Here is a 17,171-nt window from a genome sequence, read left to right on the forward strand (position 1 = left end):
GCTTCAAAAGGCATTTTTTACCCCTAAATTAAAAAATCTGTCTTATTTTGAACATAAAAGATGCATTTTTACCGCAGGAAATCAAACACTACAGAAGAGACTGGGATTTTTCCTCTTCCGATAGGGATAGGAGTCCTCTGAGTTCAGGCCCCTACTTTGGCCTCACATAGGTTTAAATTCCTTCTAAAACACCCCCTCTCCACATCCTGGACAGTCACTCAGGGGTCAGGCTTTCAGGATAAATCGAGGGGGCACCCCATAAAATACAACATTTTCCTGTAGAAGTTCTACAAGTCAAAATCACGTCACTATTGATCTGTGTGGTCATTTCAATAGTGCCATGAAACCATCTGTCCTCGGTACCCATGGGCAAGGCTCCCAGGCCTCCCAAGAGGCCAAACTCATCAGATGTCCAAGAACCTCATGAAAATGACATGATAGCCACACATAGCCTATGTACAGCCCCAGATAATTGAAATCATCTCTGGGTGACTTGTGCTATCTAGTGCAAGTAGTATATAAATAGCTGCTATATTATATTGGTTAGTTGATAAGAAACAAGTCAGCACATGCTCAGTGCAGACATAAAGGATTTTTAAAAAGTATTTGTGAGCAGTTGGTTGATTCCAAGGACACAGATACAAGACTGGCTGTATTCACCTGAATGCATGAGGCATCATATAAACAATTACACATCGGTGTTACTGATTGCCTCTCTTGCAAATGCTGCAGTAAACACGTATTTGTGTTGACATGCATGTGCATGTGAATGCTTGCTCAGGGACCTACTACAACCAACTCTAGGCAAAAGGGGGATATAGCTCAGTGGTGGAATACTTACCTACCTTAAGAGCTACCAGATTCGATCTCTACCATGGGAGGGGGGGGGGGGTTCCAGATAAAGAATCATCCTGTTGTTTCTGGATCAGAACGTAAGCAATGTAGCTATTCCGGCTGTTGTTACTGCTCTGCATCATAAAGCTTTGTTTGCAATTAGGACAACAGCCTTGGCTTTGCCAGTAAAGGGAAAGCTTCCAGTGCTTCCCAGCCTTGATACAGACTCCCACCCAAACTCCATGGTCCTCTGCAGCTGAGAGTTCACTGATCTCAGAGTGCTTGACACAAGAAAATCTCATGTTCACAGTTTTTGTATCTTTATTGCTCATTTCTATTGCTTCATTTGTAAAGTCCCGTGTTTTCTTATGTCATGGTTTGAGGTGGTTTTTTTTTTTTTTTAGCATGAAATTGAAAGAGTCCTTAGAAATATTGGCTTTTTTAAGAAAAGAGGAAATTAGACACAACTAGAGACAGGTTTAGTGAAGCATAGCTGATGATAAAAAGCAGCTCAGAGAAGCCCTTGCACCCGAGAGAACAGGAGGGGAGGGTTGTAAAGGGTGGAGGGAAGCCTAAGGAAGGTTCTGGAATTGGAAGAGGAGGGTACCGAGACAGCAGGCAGGGCTGGGTCCGTGACCTGACTGGAGACCCCAGGGAGCCCAGGCAGTCACAGCAGGACCAGCATAAGATGTGCACCCACGGTGGTGCCCAGCCCCAGAGCCCGGGCAGCAGATGCCCTGAAGCTCCCTTTCCTACCCCGTTTAAGTATTTTTTTTTTTTCCTTAGGTGTGTATTTTATTTTTCCTAAAGTGAAATCAAAACCTTCTGGGTAGAGGCCTGTGTGTCCTGGCCTCTGCCGTTCCACGTGAGCGAAGCTGAGCTCCCTGAAATGCTGGTGGCCGCCTTGGTGCACGCTCAATCTCTTCCTCATTTAACCAGGAACAGGGCACACAGCCCAGAGCCGTTGTCCTGCCCACCCTGGGCGGCCGCACCCTACTCCACAAGGTCACACAAACGACTGCTGGGCTGGATCCACCCAAGTGGCAGAGCTCCCGAGCCAAATGCAGGCCGCCCGCCTGCCCCACGTCCTGCACTCCACCTTTACGGCTGCACATCACACTTACACTTTCTGCAAAGTGCTCTAATTAAGGACACTCGGACTTTAAGACTGTGGTAAGGAGACCACTTACGGGGAACTGAGATCTGAGCTCAGCACAGGGGCACACACTGCTCTTTAAGTCTTTCCACAGTGCTCACATTTTGTGATTTTCTTACCACTTTCCACCTTCCTTAGTAAATTCATTTTCTAAATTTTTAGTTGATTGCTGATTGTTTTCTAACTAGTGATTAGATGTAAAAGCCACTGACCCGTGTAATTATATAAACTACCATTTAATTAAACTTACATTGGTCCTAAGTTTTCCTGCTGATTAGTTGCAAATAACAGTCATATTATCTTTAATCATATGTCTTTAATCTTTTTTTACTTTTTGGTAGTACTGGGGAATTAAATCTAAGACCGTCTCACTGAACTACATTCCCAGCCTTTTATTTACTTTAAAATTTTGAGACAAGTTTTCACTCAGTCCAGGCTGGCCTTGGACTTCTAAACCTCCTGCCTCAGCCTCTCAGAGCACTGGGATTATGCCCAGTTCCTTAGTCTTTTATTTTGTTGCATGCAGAGTAACTAGATCAAATAGAGGAATAAAAAGAAAACCTGTTAGTTCAAGGACTTCCCAACACAGTATTTAGATTATTGGCATTTAAAAGTCTTGTTCAAAAATACCTGGATAGCTTATATTTTGACTTGCTAAATTTGTCCAGTGGCTTTCTAGTACGGCAAGGATCATGTCAAACAACAACGACTGTAGCAAGCCACCTAGTTCTGAGCCTCTTAAGACAGTCTCCCCAGTGTTACATTGTTAAGGATTTTAGTGGCTGCTGATTTTATAAATTCAGCAAGGCCGAGGTAGTTCACAAATATGCAGCTCAATCCTAGCACAGTGACTTGCGTAGAGTATGTGTTCAATAGACGTGGGTTGAATTGATGACTAGGCTTCTTTGTTAGCAATTTGGGAAAGACAAAGATCTATTTCTTGCATTACATTATCTTGAAAACCCATGAGCCATGCTTAACTCAAGGGCAAATAAGATCATGAATAATTTTGTATGAGATTCCATATAATCTGTAACAACAGTTAAGAGTTTGGGTTCAGCTGAATGTGCCGGGCCTGCCACAGCTGTACCCTGAGCTACACCAGAGGAGGAGAGCAGGGGGATCACTGGGGAACAAAGTAAGACCCTACCGTACAACAAGCAACAGAGAAAGAGGGGTCAGGTCTCAAGCCACGCCGCCAGTTCACCACTCAACGTTATTTTTCACTAACTTCCTGTCTCTGGACAAGCTTCCTCTGAGTTTTGGTTGCAAACACAAAACCACTGGTAGTGCCTGCCTCAGAGAATTATTGAGGATTAATTGAGAAAATGCATAGTAAATAATTAGTACACTGTCAGGAATGCTGAATTTTTAGTCAATGATGTTACCATAATTACTACTGACTGCATGCTCAGTAGGTGCTAAATACCATTCAAGCATTTTACATGTTTTTTTGAATAATAACAACATTCACTTTTGTTTCTCTGCTTCAGAAAATGAAAATTAAGAAAACAATTCAAGCTGCATGAGGGGGTGCATGCCCATAATCCGGCACTCTGGGAGACTGAGGCAAGAAGATCACAAGCTTGAGCCCAGCCTGGGCAATTTTTTTTTTTTTTTGTCTTTTTCCTTTTTATCGGTACCAGGGATCGAACTCACGACTGCCTGCTTGCAAGGAAGGCGCTTATGCCGCTGAGCTAAATCCCCAGCCCCCAGCCTGGGAAATTTAGCAATCTGGTGAGAACGTGTCTCCAAATAAAAATAAAAAGTGCTGGGATGCAGCACAACCTTGGGTTCAATTGCCAATGCCACATACACACAAAAATAAAATTAAAAAGATTCAGCTTTTTCAGGAGACTTACAATAGGTCAGTTAGTGATTCTCTAGTTGCATCCTGGACGTGGCAGCTCTGGTGTCACCACGTGCATTGACTCGTTATTGCTACTGCAACAAATTACAGCAGATTTTATGACGTAAAATAGCACGCGCTGATTATCTTACACTTCCTGTATGTCAGAGGTCCCACGGCCAAAGTCAAACTGTCAGCCGCACTGCTCATCCTTCTGGAAACTCTGCGGACTCACCCGTGCTCCTGCCCATCCAGGTCTGCAGAATCTGCTCCCCGAGTCCAGGGGCCAAGTGCAGCCCGGTGCACCGAGCTACTGAGAGCAGAGCGACTTCTTTCCCCCGCTGCCTCTGCCACTTTTAAGGGCCCAGCCCTTGGGCTCCTCACCCTACCTCAAGTCAGGTGATTAACGGCTTTGATTCCACCTGCTGCGGCCCTGGTCCAGCGTCCAGGCCCTGGGTGGGGTATGGACGGTTGGGGGCTGTGCTCGGGGGCGGGACCTCCCTAGCACCCTGCCTGTGGCACCTGGAGCCTTTGGAGATCAGCCAGTCTCCCAGGGCTCTCGGGGCTGCTGGATCAGGAGCAGGAGGAAGGCCCAGCAGCCCAGGGGGAGTTGTGCAGTGGTGGCCACCAGTCACCAGAAGTGGCTTCTGAGAAACCTGCAAGGGTTCAGGCGCAGAGCGGGGCTTCAGAAGCTAAAGGGGAGCCAAGCAAATGCACCGTCAAAGTAGAGTCAGCCTCTGTGAGGAGCTCAGCTTCGTAGATGCTTTTCTGTGCACATCTACATTTGCTCCACGACATTAATGATTTCTGCTCTTAATTTTCCTCAGAAATGATAGATTTCAGCTGGGTGTTTAGTTGACTTCAGTGAAAATTGTGTAAGTCTGGACAGAAAGCTTTTCATGTTTGCCTTCTGGAAGGAGTGACGTCTAAGGGCCAGTCATCACGCAGAAGGTAGACATGTGATTAAGAGCAAATGGGGAACCTCACCAGGTGGCCTTGCCTCCGTCTTGGAAAGTGGGGGGTCAGAAAGGGACATCGTGATCGCCACCCACTTTGGTCTTTGTTTCACGTTATTAAGAAGAGTGATGCAGGAGAGATGGGGCACAGGGCAACAGGAGGACGGGGACACGGGCCAGGCGCCTGCACAAAGCAGGTCTCAGAGCTGGTTCCTGCGGGTGGGGCACATGAACAGATGGCTCGCAAATGTGGCTGAAGAGGAAGGACTTCCTGCCTGAAATAGTTTAAGCAAATCCTTTTATTCTCCACAGTGGCATTCAATGCTGTAAAGACAACGGGGTGTCGATGAAGAATAAAGTGGCTGAAAAGTTTGCAAATGAAATGGCAAAAGATTGACGTAGCTGTCCTGTCCACAGGATGACATTTACCTGGGCTGCACGAACCGTGTTCCCTGCTGGCTTTCAATTTGGGGATGTGTCATCACAAATATACAGTAAACTTGACATAGGAATCACATGAGCTGTTTTGTTTTGTTTTGTTTTGTTTTGTTTTGTTCAGGGTCTCACTGTGCATTTCAGGCTAACCCTGAATTCGCTGTGGGAGATCCCCCGGCTCAGCCGCCCAAATGCTGGAGTCACAGATGTGTGTCACCTTGCCCAATATATGACTTTTCCCCCCTTAGTTTCCTTTTGTATATCTTGCAAAACCTAGCAAAATCTCGGTAGATCAATTCCATGATCACACATCGCCCTTCCTAGGACCCAAATTCTGGGTCAGGTTCAGAAGCCACAACGCTCGTTTCTTAGTCTACGCATTCACTTGACCTGGTCACTCATCGTGGTTTATTTTGTTGGATTTTTATGAAATCTCTACCAAGGGTTAGAGAGATCACAGAAATTGCTTACAGCTGTGGTAGAAGAGTGCGCTTCCCCGCTACTATGTTTTAAAGAAACATCGCCAAAGCAATCTCACTGCTCAACTTGCTAGATTAGTTTGAAAGAATACAGAGTGGCCTTTCTTGCTCATGTTTCCTCTCTCTTGTGTGTTTCTGAAGCTCAAACAGTTGCAATTTTATTTTAAGCTAAAGAAAAGAAACCAAAAGGAAAGGAAAGGAAAAGGGGAAAAAAAGCCCAGGCAGAGGAAAGGCTTACCTGGCCCTGTGCTGTCTCCCTCTCTCCAGGCTTCTCCCCCAGTCCTCGTGCTAATGTGGTGAGCGGGAAACTGCTCTCCAAATCAGGGGTTAATGAAGGTCATTTTGGCGCCAGCAGCTTCCTGCACCCTCAGCAGAAGCTGGGGCTGCGGCTCTGTCGGCAGCCACCTCCAGGCTCAGCCAGGGGAAGCCTGTGCAGTCAGCCCCCAGCCCACCAGGCTCCTGCTGCTGGGGGCTGTGACCTGCTCATTGGATATAAGACGTGGCCTTTCTGCCTGGGCCAGCGTGATGTGCTGACCACCACTGAGTGCAGTGACAGTGGACAGCCGAAGGGCTGACTCTCCCCGCCTCAGCCCTGTCCTGGCAGTCATGGCCCGCAGGTGGCAGCAGCATCAGCAGAGCCACATGGGTGCTGTCCCCAAGGTCCCAGCCTGTCTCTGCACCCAGCAGTGTGGACCGGTGTGTGTGTGTGTATCTTTGTGTGTGTGTTAGACCTAACATTGCACGAGCCACACCGCAGGTGCCTGACAACAGCAGGTGACAGGGAAGGAGAGGTACCAAGGCCCAGGCATCATAGGAAAGACAGCAGGCAGCAGAAGAGCCCACTGGGACTCGGGTCACTGGTGAGTGCGGGAAGAGGGGAAGTTGTATGACAGATGGGGAGAGGGAAAAGTGCTCCTGCCTCTGTGGCCCTAGTGGGGACGGGCTCAGTGCCCAGTTGCTCTCCAGGTAAGAGACCTCTAGCTCTGTCTGGCATGGCAATGTGTCCTCGTTATGGGGGTTGAGGGGAACTGCTGTCCTGGGTTGAGCAAGCCCAGCTCTATGGAGTGGGCATGTAATTCTGGTCCATCCCTGCAGGCCTCCAGCTTCCCAGTAGCTCTGCCTTTCTCTCTGGGAAGCAAACTGGTTAGAAAAACTGAGGGCACAAATCTCAAACCAATCCACACCCTGCGCTACACATGTGATCCTGTGGAATTATGGAAAAACCCATAGGTGCTCCAGTGATTCAACCAATGCTAGCAGCACTGTGGGAAACTCTCCTGACAAAGGATGGAGTCTTACTGAGAAGGTGGCGGCCAGAAATGAATACTCGAGGAGAAGAAAACGTGCAGATGGAGCTTGTGTGCAAGATCATGGAGCCTGGTAGGGACCCTGTGCCGAACGCTCCTCCACGAAAATGAGTAACACATAGACGTCTCTTGTAACTTCAACCCCTGTGCTAGCATCGAGGGAAAGACATGAGAATCAGATCATGGTAAGACAGACACTGTGCCCAAGGCATACAGTGCACACCACGGCACCACAGGGGCGGGAGAGGAAATGAAGGGCAGTCTCACTCATCGCACGCCTGAAGTGTTGCAGGAGGACTCAGAGGAAGCACAGAAGCTGGGTGTTCTGTCACTCGCTAGCAGTTCCAGCCACTCGGGAGGCCGTCAGGAGGACGGCTAGTTTGAGCATAGGCTGAGACACTTAGCAAGACTCTGTCTCGAAGTTTTTAAAACATGAGGAGGATTAGGGTGGAACGAGCTAAAAGACGAGAGGCTGAGCCTGGGGAGCACAGGTGCTCAAACAGTGTGCAGGCTCCCCTGCCCTTGCATGCCAAAGGCCATGTCGACGGAGGACGCAGGCAGCCCCGCTCTGTTACCAGAGGCCAGCTGCACAGCCAGATTGGTGGTGTCCGCACTAGGGCGACTCACTCTATGGCACGGGCCCCTCTTTCCCTGGAGCACCTGGCTGCAGTGTGCAGACGCCCAATATGACACTTAGTGCCACATATGTGTGGGTTGCACTCAGTGGGTTCCTTACAGATCTTTCTTTCTTTCTTTCTTTCTTTCTTTCTTTCTTTCTTTCTTTCCCAATTGGGAATCGAACTCAGGACCTTGTGCTTGCAGGCAGGCACCGTGCAGCTGAGCCGTATCCCCAACTGGATCCGTATTTCATAAGAAACAAAGTGACGCGTTTGTGCTCTGTGTGCTGGGACAGGTGAAGACTGTGAAGCAGCACCGCTTTCTGACGCACAGGGTGGCGGCTCACTGCCCCGGAGCACCCTGCTCCGGGCTTCCCCGGAGGAGGTGATGAAATCAGGCTCCTCAGCAGCTGTGTTGTGTCTCCTGTACAGACGGTGTTTAGGCTCAGGACACAGTGTCACCGAAATCCACGCAGGCATCCCATCAGCTGGCTGTCATTTAATAGCAGTGAATCTCCCACTTCAGGCCAAATATCTTCTAAGTAGGATCTTTCACAGTACATTGAATATGTGAAACCATGTGTGGGCATCAAAAGGCACATGCGAGGGATCATCAGCATGATGCTGGAAGGGCTGGGCGACGTGAAGTCCAGCTTGCCTCACCTGCCCTTAGCCCTGCAAAGAAATCCACAGACAGTTTCATCCCTGGAGAATTACAGATTTCCTTGTATTTTCAGAAAAACAATGAAAAATTCCCAATTGTTTCAGAAAACCTGTTTGTGCGTCATTTTCAGGGTAACTGGCTTCTACTGCCGGACAGTTTTGGGGTCTTTAGCTGGCAGTGAAATTTCACAGCGGGATACAGCTCCAGTAGTTTCTCAGCCACTGTGAGGGTTGTTTTGTTTTGCTTTGATTTTTGGTGCTGGGGATCAAATTCATCAGCTCGCACTTGCTAGGCAGGCGCTTATGCCGCTGAGCTAAATCCCCAGCCCCCCTCCCCCCCGTGTTTTGTTTTTAACCTTTTTAAGTTTGCATGTCTACAAAATGTCACCTAACATGGCTGTGATTCATGAACGTTGGAGTTTTTAGCTTTGGTATAAAAGTAAAGGTTGTCACCTGCAATGACAAAATGAGCCTTGGGCCACATCTCCGCTGCAAGGACATCCTGACATGCGCTGGCATCACACAGGAGAGAAGGCTGGATCCCTCACTGGGCCACTGTCAGCAACATTAGTTTTCATGGGGAAAACTTCCGATGTTCCTTTCTCTATAAGCTGATGCTATTTTTAGTTTGATTACGTAAATGTACATTTCTAATATTGCTGTTTGTTTAATATGCTGGGGAGTGGACACAGGCCTTCACACTGAGTTGTATCCTCTGGCATTTTTATTTATTATTCTGAGACATGGTCTGTTCAGTTGCCTCCCAAAGTGCTGGGGTTACAGATGTGTACCACTCTATGTACTATATGCAGTTTTAGTTTTTGTATGAAATATCCACTTCATATAAAATGACTCACTTTTAGAAAATTGATTATCATTTATATTTGAGGAGAAAAGACTAAAAAGATATGAATTTTAAAGGGAATTTAGGAATAGAACCAACCACAAAATCTGAAAGATTCACTAGCAGGCATTGTTGACTGACTCAGCAAAGCTGGCCCCAGAGGCCAGTAGGAGAGGAAATGCCGAGAACAGTCCTGGGGCCTGGGCCCACACAGGAGGGCGGCGAGAACCGTCCATCAGGGGAAGTGGATGATCTTGGAAGAAAAACCCAACCAGGAATGTGATATGTGGAATGCTAGACAGTGGGTTTTCCGGGTGGAGACGTCTAAAAGATAGTGGGGGGCACCAGCTATAAACCAAGGCAACCCGGGACCAGCACGCACCCCTGCATCAGGGAGCCGCCTCCAGGGTATCCTTGTGAGCCAGGCCAAGGCGGGACTTCTGCCCCGTTGGAGCAGGAGGCGCTTTCCTCCTCCCCACCTGGCCTCCCGGCTTCTAGGACCTTCCCAATGATGGCCTCGGGTCTGCACTTCCAAAACCAGTATTGACCTTCGACTAAAGTAGAAGTGAGCCCCGAAGAGTAAAGTCTGGAAAACCGCATGTGAGAAGAGAAGGAAATACATTAGGTAACGTCTCCCACAAGTCTGAAATCATCAAACCCTCTTTCAGAGAGAAGTTAACTTATTTTGCTTTATTTGTATTTTAGGTCTTGTGTTCCCACAGACCTAAAAATTTGGTATATTAACAAAATGACCCAAAGAGCAACTTTCCAGTGTGTGTGTTTTGTGAGCTTTTTAAAAAGTTACCTAGTACACAATCTCCATTTTATTTATTTATTTATTTATCTCTTTGAGACAGGGTTTCACTGTGCAGTTCAGGCTGGCCCCCAGCTCACAGCAATCCTCCTGTCTCAGCCTCCCCAAGTGCTGCCCAGCTAATCTGTCAGTTTCTTGGGATAATCGTTTTCCTATGGACACCACTGCCTCTGGGCACCACAGCACCAGCAGCACAGCCCTGTTTACTGCAGCCTGAAGGCCCCTTAACCAGGGCAAGTGCTTCAATTCTAAAACTTGCCCAGCTTAGCAGGCAGGGGACAGCTCCTTTTGGGCAGGGGCTTGGGTTTAGCTGAGCTGGCTTCCTTCTGCTTGTGTAGTTTCTCAGAGCAAGGGCAGAGGAGCTTGGAGCCAGGTGCGGATGGAGCATCATTCAGCATACGTAGGATTGCTGGCCCTGTGTGCGTGCATAGGCCCTGAGCTCCATCCCCAGCAGTGTTTGGAAGAGAGTGAATGTGATTTCAGTGTTAAACGAGGGCCTTTCATGTGCGCCCTCCCTTGCTTCTAGTCATCAAGTCAACGGAGGAGGAGAAAACAATTGAATACAGTAAAAAATAAAGTCAGTCAGTGATCGAGCGCCTCTATTTAAATCCAAGGAAAATATCCAACTACTTCGGTCATCCTGCTGGGCAGCTTTCAAATCGCCACACACTTGGGTACCCCGGCTAGCCAGCGCTGTGGGCAGCACAGTGGGAGTAGGGGTCAGCATCTGCAGGCTGTGGAAACCAGCTGCGGGACCCACTGGACAGGCTCCTCTGCACGGGCTGCTTTGGTCCAGAAGGGCACTGTCCTAGCCACCCCCTGACAGCTGGGCCTGCCAGCGTCCTTCTCTGATGACAGGTGCAGCAAAGTATGGCTTCAAAGGTAAGCAGGTGAGAATTTACGGCCTTTGCCTGTCGCTGTTGTCCCAAAGACCTCACTGTGGAGCTCCGCGTCTCATGTTCTAGACCCTTCTCATACATTATCTCACGCCATCCTCACCTCCAGGCAAGATTCTGTTGGGGAGATCCTGCCATTTACCCTTTATTCTCACCCACAGCCTTTCCTATTTCACTCCAGGAAGTGGGTGACTTTCAGGGTGACCCAGGCCTCGCCTGTCAGGGTACCGTTCATTGGAGCAGAGGGAGACTTTGCAGGCCTCAGGAGAACTAGTGAAATTCCTATTGGTTGGAATTTACTCTGGGGTAGATATGAGAATTAACAAATGTCCTGGTGGAGGGGTCACGCTGGATTCCTTTCCGAGCCTTTGCAGAGACAAAAGGCTGGAGCTCTCCAGAACCTGGCTGTCTGCAAACCCCATTATCTTACATCCTGGAATCCTGACTTCTGAAGCTCCCCATGCTCTATCCTTGCGGGTTCATCCGATATCTGTAGCACATCATTATTTCTCCTTTCTGCCTTGAGTAGACGAAGCCAATTCCCTCACATTCAATACACTGCAACTCGGTGGTCTCCAAGAAAGTCTTCTGACCCCCCACTTTATTGACGAGCACATTGTGTACAATCATCCAATCATACTAAGTGGAATTCAAGCCCAAGTCTGTGGAACTCCAGAGTTTATGCTCTTCCCCACTAGATTAATTTGATCTGAAATTTTCCACATGCTTTGTTGTCTGCTAAAGCCATCTCAGTCAACCAAGCTAGAAGCTTTGTGATTTCCAGAAGTCATTATGGGGCCTTCCTAGGTTTAAGATTTCAAAACAATTATTCACTGGGCACAGGCATGGAGCTTCCATGTTTTCATCGTTAAGCCTGGGGAAGGAGAACTTCCTCTGCCTGGCCCAGTTGGCTTTCTTTCAAGGACTCCAATTCTAATTGCTTTTGCAGAACACATTTATATCCCATTCACCTCCTCCCAAGAGGTAACCTTTTTTTGTTATTGGCCAATTTTCTATGCACAATTTATCACCGCTAGACCATCCTTATTGTTTCTCTTCATGGACTGTTTCCTAGTAGAAACTGACGAATTCTGTTCTCTTCCTTCTAGCCATGAGTCCCATTACTCAAGGATTTCTCAATGGCTCAGCTTGAGAGCTTGAGAGCCGAGCTATTTACCTCCCTTTGCAGAGAGCAGCTAACTAAGGGGGCCCATCCCTATGCCTGATGCTGCCAGTGCTGGTCCTGGGGTTCAAGACCGCACAGTTTTAAGCTCATAGAATCTCGATTTGGGCTACTTTTGATTCAATATGTGCACAACTTAGATTAAAATGTTTTCTATTGTAGTTCAAGCAAAACCATCCCTCTCTATAAATCCATCACTTTTGGTTATTTTAAATTTGTTATATTCATAATAATGGAACACCAGCAAGAATTCATAAAGGTCACCCAGGTGTCTAGCTCTGTAACGAAGCCCTTTCCTTGTAATCCTGGGAGCTCTGTTGGGATGCAGGCATCTGTTTTACCTAGTTTTGCTCCTGTGTTAATCTTCCTCCCACCTAAGTTTTCAGGAGGCACATTTTTAAATTTCCCTTTTATTAGCACGTTTGCTGGAAACACTTTTCTCTACGGCTCACTCCTTTAATAGCTGGAACAACGCTGCTCTCACCATGTTAATGTTTAACTTTGAGTGTTTCCAGCTACTTCTTCCAACAGGGCCGGAGGCCACAGGCTGCAGGGTCAGTTTCCTGCCCAGCCCTCCGCCCTCACTGGGAGAGATGCCGGGGACTGGCCGCCTGGGGCAGCGAGGACTCCCGCTGGTCACTCCGGTCCCCCCTGCCCCTGCAGGGATCAGCACCCCGTCTGCCATGGCAGAAGGCCTTGGGAGTTTTCCAACTTGTAAGTCAGAATATGGAAGTAACTGCGAGAGGAGCCGGGAACCCTGCAGGCACTGTCCGTGCTGGAAGAGGGGCAGAGGGCAGCGGTGGTGCCAGGGGGGAGTGGCCGCTAGGCCCCTCTCACCACGAAGGCCGAAGGCCTCATGGAAGAATCGGGTGCCGTTTCCTCCTCTGACCACAGTGGCGGCCCCCGGGACCGAAGCTGTCTCTGGCCTGTGGGTGGAAATCCTCCTGTCCCCATCCGGATGCTCTCTGGGCTTCTGGGAGACCCATGGGCCTCTTTGGACAGTGGTTTAAGCCCAGAATTTGTAAACCTCAGCAATTAAAGCCCGAGTGTCTTCTCTTCTGAAAGTGTACACATGCACACCCAGTCTTTTTTTTTCCAAATCCATTTTATTTCAAAGAGAAAGAAGAAGAAAAAGAAAAGACAAGAAAATTTCAAAACACAACAATCAGGGGACAACAATGGTGCATACACTGCTCATGGCCGTCCCCAAATCAGTCACCCAGGGCACAAGACGTCTGCATTCAATTGTTCAAACATTACCTGCACAAACATTTCTATTCAGTTAACTCAGAGAAATCCGTAGTATCTCTCTTAATTATATTTCATATATATGCATATATATTGTTCTTTCAGCTTCTCACACTAGTGAGACAAATGATGTTTACACATGCATGTCTGATTTATTTCACATAGGGATATGGTTTCACATTGCATCCATTTACCTATAAACGTGTCCAGCTTGTACTTAATGGCTGAGTAGTCCTCCATTGTATAAAAATACATCTTTTTTATCCATTCCTCAGTTGATGGACATTTAGATTGTTTCTAAAATGTAGCTATTACAAATTGTGCTGCTATGAACCTGGGTATATTTATATTGCTGTGGTAAGATGTTTTTAATTCTACTGGAAATATACTCAGGAGAATAGCGGGATCAAATGGGGCCCTTAATCACAGTTTTTTGACAAATCTCCACTCTGATTTCCATAGTGATTGTACCACAATGGTTGTACCAGTCTACACTCCCACCAACTGTGGAGAAGGGTTCCTTTTTCCCCACAGCCCCCCCAGCATTTGTTATTGGTTGATTTCTTGATCTTGGCCATTCTTTCTGGAGTGAGGTGTAATCTCAGTGCTGTTTCAATTTGCCTCTCTCGAATGATCAGTGATGGTAAACATTTTTTCACATATTTATTCGGTGTTTGTATATCATCTTCTGAGAAGTGTGTAATCATTTCAGATGCTCATTTGTGGACTGGGTCTTTAAATTTGAGAGGTCTGATTTTTTTGAGTTCTTTATAAGTTCTTGATAGTAATCCTTTGTCTGAGGAACAGCTGGCAAACATTTTCTCCCATATTGGACCGTCTCTTTACTCTTTGTGGTTTCCCTTGCTGTGAAAAAGCTTTTAAAGAAGATGAGATCACAGATGTTGATTCTTTGTGACAGTTCCTGTGCACTCAGGGTTTTGTTCATAAAGTCTCTGCCTACACCAATGTCTTCTAGAGTTTTATCTACTCTATCTTCTGGGAGATATATTGTTTCTGTCTTAATCTATTAAAATCTATTGTTTCTGTTTCTCTCTCTCTCTCTCTTTTTTTTTTTTTTTTTTTTTTTTTTTTTTTTTTTTTGATACTGAGAATGAACTCATAACCTTGTGCTTGCCAGGCAGGAACTTGTGCTGCTGAGCTAAATCCCTGGTCCTTGATATTTAGACTTTTGATCCATTTCAAATTTAGTTTAGCTCATGGTGAAAGATACGGGTCCAACTTTAATCTTCAGCATGTGCTGAGCTACTTTTACAAGCATGATTTATTAAAGAATCTGTCTTTCTTCCAGTGAATGTGTTTGACACCTTTGTCAAAGATAAAGTAAAGTGGCTTTTGTGTCTTTAGTTGTTTCTGCATCTTCTAATCTGTTCCATCGATCTTTGGGTTTGTTTGTTTTTGCCAGTACCACACTGTTTTTATTATAGTAGGTTTATAGCATAATTTCAGGTCAGGGATTGTGATCGCCTTTGTTGCCCAGGATAGCTGTTGCAATTCTAGGTCTCTTCTGGTTCCAGATGAATTTTACAATTGTTTTCTCTTGTTCTGTGAGATATAGTATTAGAATTTTTATTGGGATTGCACTGAATTTGTATAGCAGTTTTGGAAGGATGGCCATATTGGGTCTTCTTACCCAAAAGCAAGTGCTATCTATTCACTTTCTAATATTTTCTTCAATCTCCTTTTTCAGAGTACTGTAGTTTTCAGTGTAGACGTCTGTTACATCCTTTGTTATATTGATTCCTAGGTATTTCACTTTGGGGGGATGCTATTGTGAAAGGTGTTGTTTCTCTGATTTCTCTCAGTGAGTTTGTTGTTCATGTACAGGAATGCTATTGATTTTTGAGTTTTGGCTTTGTATCCAGCTCCAATACTGAATTTGCTCATTAAATCTATCAGTTTTGCAGTGGTGTTTTTGAGGTCTTCTATGTAGAGTATCATGTCATCTGCAAGTAATGATAATTTAACATCTTTCTTTCCTGTATTTATTTCTTTTATTTCTTTCTCTTGTCTAATTGCTCCAGGTAAAGTTTCCAGCACTATGTTGAATAAGAATGGAGACAGTATACATCATTGTCTTATTCCTGATTTTAGCGAGATAGTTTTCAGTTTTTGTCCATTTTACATGATGTTGGCTATTGGCTCATCATACATGACTTTTATCAGAATGAGATAAATAGCATCTATTCCAATTTTCTTTAGGGTTTTTTTTTATCATGAATGGATGCAGGACTTTGTGAAAAGTTTTTCCTGAATCTATTGAAATGATCATATGATTTTCATCCTTGGCTCTGTTAATATGATGTATTACATTTATGGATTTACACACATAAACCATCTCTGTATCCCTGGGATGATCCCACTTGATCATGGTGTACAATCTTTTGAAGATCTGCTGCCGTCTCTTTGCTAGCATCTTATTGAGGATTTTTGCATCAATGTCCATCAGGGAGGTTGGTCTGTAGTTCTCTTTCTTAGCTGTGTCCTTCTCTGGTTTTAGAATCAGTGTAATAATTGCTTCCAGGAATAAATTTAGAAGTACTGCTTTCCTTTCAATTTCATTAAAGAATTTGAGAAGTAGTGATGCTGTGTCTTCTCTACATCTTTTGTGGAATTCAGCAGTGAATCCATTAGGACCTGGGTTTCTTTGTCGATGGGTTTTTAAACACATCTTTGATTTTATTTATCGATACTGGGTTATTTAGGATTTTTATATTTTCTTGATTCAGCTTTAGTAGTTCATATGTATCTAGGAATCTATCCATATCTTCTGCATTTTCTGTCTTAGTAGAATACAAGTTTTCAAAGTAGGTATAGATGATTTTCTGAATTTTTTGCGGGATCTGCTGTGATTTCACACTTTTCACTCCTAATTGCATGTATTTGAGTCTTTTCTCTCCTTTTTTTGATAGGGTTGGCTAAGGGTTTGTCAATTTTATTTAATCTTTCAACAAACTGACTCATTGATTCATTGACTCTTTGGTTTCTTTTATTCTACAATGCATTAATTTCTGCTTAGATCTTTATAATTTCCACCCTTGTATGACTTTTAACTTAGCCTGCTCTTCTTTTTCTAGGAGTTTGAGGCTGACCATTAAGTTATTTATGTGTGCTTGATTTGTTTTCCTGGAATGGATATTTACTGTTATAACTTTTCCTTTTAAGACTTTTCATTGTGTCCCATAAGTTCCAATATGTTGTATTGTTATCACTCAACTGTAAAAACTGATTTCTTCTTTAGTTTCATCTGTAACCCACTGGTTGTTCAGTATGGTGCTATTTAATTTCCATGTGTTTATGAATTTCTTGTGGTTTATTTTGCCCTGAATTTTCAATTTCATTACACTGTGGTCTGATGGTAGGCGTGGGATAATTTGAGTTCCTCTGTATTTACTTAAGCATGTTCTATGAGCCAGTATGTTGTCTATTTTGTGGAATGTCCAATGTGCAGCTGAGAAGAATTTGTATTCTGATGCTGTGGAGGTGGAACACTCTATAGACAGCTACTAAATCCATTTGTTCAACAGTTTGGTTCAGTTATAATATCTTACTAGTTTTTTGTCTAGTTGATCGATCTGTCTTTTTGTGACAGTAGGGTATTGAGGTCTCCCGATGCAATTGTATTAGGGCTTATTTGATTTTTCATGTCTGTTAATATTTATTTTATATAGTTGGGTGCACTGGTGTTGGTGGTATATATATTAATGATAGTTTTCTCTTCCTCTTGGATTTTTCCCATTATGAGGATATTGTGACATCCTTTATCCCTCTTAATCAGTCTTGACTTGGAATGCTTTGTCTCCAAATAGAATAGTTATGCCAGCTTTTCTATGGGTTCCTGTCACATGAAGTATTGTTTTCTATCCTTTGAT

The 17,171-nt window shown here is 45.2% G+C and overlaps 1 long non-coding RNA gene across 1 annotated transcript; it reads left to right on the forward strand.

The window, feature by feature from the left end:
* The first annotated feature begins 1,826 nt into the window (after window positions 1-1,826).
* Window positions 1,827-5,315, forward strand: LOC134470373 (uncharacterized). The gene is made up of 3 exons (XR_010039223.1): window positions 1,827-2,007; window positions 4,008-4,238; window positions 5,108-5,315. It is a non-coding gene; the product is annotated as an uncharacterized LOC134470373 (long non-coding RNA).
* The last annotated feature ends 11,856 nt before the right edge of the window (window positions 5,316-17,171 follow it).

This window comes from Cavia porcellus, unplaced genomic scaffold, assembly GCF_034190915.1.
Source record: "Cavia porcellus strain 051 isolate PalLab524CR breed Dunkin Hartley unplaced genomic scaffold, mCavPor4.1 scaffold_14, whole genome shotgun sequence".
NCBI lineage: Eukaryota > Metazoa > Chordata > Mammalia > Rodentia > Caviidae > Cavia > Cavia porcellus.